The following is a 2,568-nucleotide window of genomic DNA, read 5'->3' on the forward strand; positions in this document are numbered from 1 at the left end:
GAAAAGAAACCAAAGAAAGAGGCAGACAACTCCACATTGGTAGGTGGCAGGTTTAATACACAAGAAAACTTACTTACAAGGGTTGTCTTGAGTAACCACAGATGACTAGATCTCTGCTCCCTACCACCAGAATCTTCGAAGTTTATATACAGGCATTAATTGGGTTTAGTCACATAGACGGTCCAGACGGTCTCAACAGCATATCACTCTCTCAAGTTTGTATCCTGGAAAATGGCGTCAGCTGTGGGAATGGTGGACAGACATACACATTCTAGGGACAGAGGAAGGGTAAGAAGCCTCTGATGGCCCAGGTCTAGCTCATGGGCTGACTGGCAGTCACATACTCTCAATGATCTCCTTCAATACTTTCTGGTCCATCTAGCTATTCTAGGTTTTCCCTGCCCCAACTCTGGAATCAGCCATTTTTCCAAAGAATCTCAGTTGCTTTTAAGTGTAGCATGGCATTCAGAAACCGAGACCTGGATGTCAAATGTGCTCATAATTATTGGGGTCTCACTGATCTTAGGACCTCTCAGTAGACAAACGGGAACACACAAACACACACACACACACACACATAGGCACACATTTATTTTTCTATGTACTTTTAAAACCATGAGTTTACACTAACACCTCCAATTAAATACAACAGAGTTCATTCTTATTTTCTCTTCATTCATCTTTGTAACACCTTCACTGATGGTGGGAAATCTGGTTCCTATTATCTTGAATATATTAATTTATTTCATTAATCCCTCTATACATAACCAATCTCTTTTTTCTATCGCCAACCCCTACCATGTGTGGACACCCCCTCACTGGGCTTGGACACAGACCTCTCCCACCAGGCAGACAGACCCTCATGCATTATCCTTCTTACCTCACTTAGGCTCTCATGTCCCATACCAAGCCCTCCCTTCACACGGATGCTCTCCTCACCAGGTTTAGACTCCAACACTCTGGTGGCCCATTCTGAACACTTACTCTTATCATCTAAGAACTGGCTGATTTACTCTGTCCCCTAACAGTCTCTCCACCCATGCAAGATGGAGCCCACCCATATTCAGAGCCAGTGTCTGCCTGCCCCCTAGGATGGAAGCTGCCGCTGCTTTTGGCTCATTTTGCCTCTGAAATCCAGCTCATCAAGGCTTCCTTGCTTAACTAGCCCTATTGTTAAGCATGGGTTTTTCTTTGGGTTTTCTAATTGTCACCATGGAAATGAGGGTCTTTGGGATCCTTCTACATTCTAACCAGAAGCAGAAATCCTACCAGGATTTCTTGAGCTCTTGTTTTGTGCTAAATGCTTTTTCAGACATGATCTCAGTTAATTCCCATGATACAGCTACTATTGTTCCCATTGTACCGATGAGCAAACAGAGGCTCAGAGCTTTCTTCACTTGCCAATGGTCCATCAGCTTAGAAAGGCTGGAGCTAGGTTCAAACCATGAAAACACATTGTTTGTCATTCACCTCTGTGTCCTCAACTCAAACCACCTCAAAAAAGGGGGGCAGGCAGTTGATAGTATTGTCTCTCATATTTAGGAAGTCCAAGGGAGAGAAGAGAGGACCCAAATTCAGGCTTCTCTGTCTATTATCTATCTCCCCAACAATGTAAGCTAGGGTTGAAAACATTCTCTGAAAAGGGCCAGATACAAATATTTTTTGGCCTTGTGTGCCATACAGTTTCTGCCACAACTACTCAAGTCTCCCACTATAACATGAAAACACAGGGACGATGTATCAGTGAATAAGCAGGGCTGTGTTTCACTAAATTACAGTTGACCCTTGTAAAACACAGGCTTGAACTGCATGGGTCCACTCATACACAAATTTCTTTCAATAAATACCTGCACTGTGTTTGATCCACGGTTGGGGGTCCACAGATACAGAGGGCTGACTGTATGCATTGACCTATGTCATTTCATATAAGGGACTTGAGGATCTCCAGATTTTGATATCCATGGGGGATCCTGGAGCTAACCCCCAAGGATACCAAGGGACAACTTAAGTTTTTGAAGAGTCAACAGTTATACATAGATTTTCAACTGTGCAGGGGGTTGGCACCCCTAACCCCTGCATTATTCAAGGATCAACTGTTTTTATAAAAAGAGCCAGGGGCTAGCTGTTCAGAGGGAGAAGATGAGTCTATTTTCTTCACTACTGTATCCCTATTGTCAAGAACACTGCCCTGCACGTTAAAGGCACTCCATCAGTGTTTCTTAAAGGACTAAATGAATTATTATTGATTGTATCTTCTTGGTGGAGAAGAGGTGACATGACCAGAGTGACTGGTGCTGGTAGAATGATTGAACAGAGTGTGAAATACCCAATTCGTGAATATATTGCAGATCTTTTGGAGGAGTTTTTGTTCTTTAAAGAAGGGGGAGGGAAACAACATTTATTGGGCATCTGTTTGGTGCTAAGAGGCCCGTTCTTTTTTTTTTTTTTTACACCTACAGCACCTGGTCTTCCTAGGTGGTCTCCCATCCAAGTACTAACCAGGCCTGACCTGCTTAGCTTCCAATATCAGACGAGATTGGGCATGTTCAGGGTGGCATGGCCATAGAC

The 2,568-nt window shown here is 43.5% G+C and overlaps 1 pseudogene; it reads right to left on the reverse strand.

Moving 5' to 3' along the window:
- Window positions 1–2,450: 2,450 nt before the first annotated feature.
- On the reverse strand, window positions 2,451–2,568 carry LOC111732991 (annotated as a pseudogene).

This window comes from Pteropus vampyrus, unplaced genomic scaffold (assembly GCF_000151845.1).
Source record: "Pteropus vampyrus isolate Shadow unplaced genomic scaffold, Pvam_2.0 Scaffold510, whole genome shotgun sequence".
Taxonomy (NCBI): domain Eukaryota; kingdom Metazoa; phylum Chordata; class Mammalia; order Chiroptera; family Pteropodidae; genus Pteropus; species Pteropus vampyrus.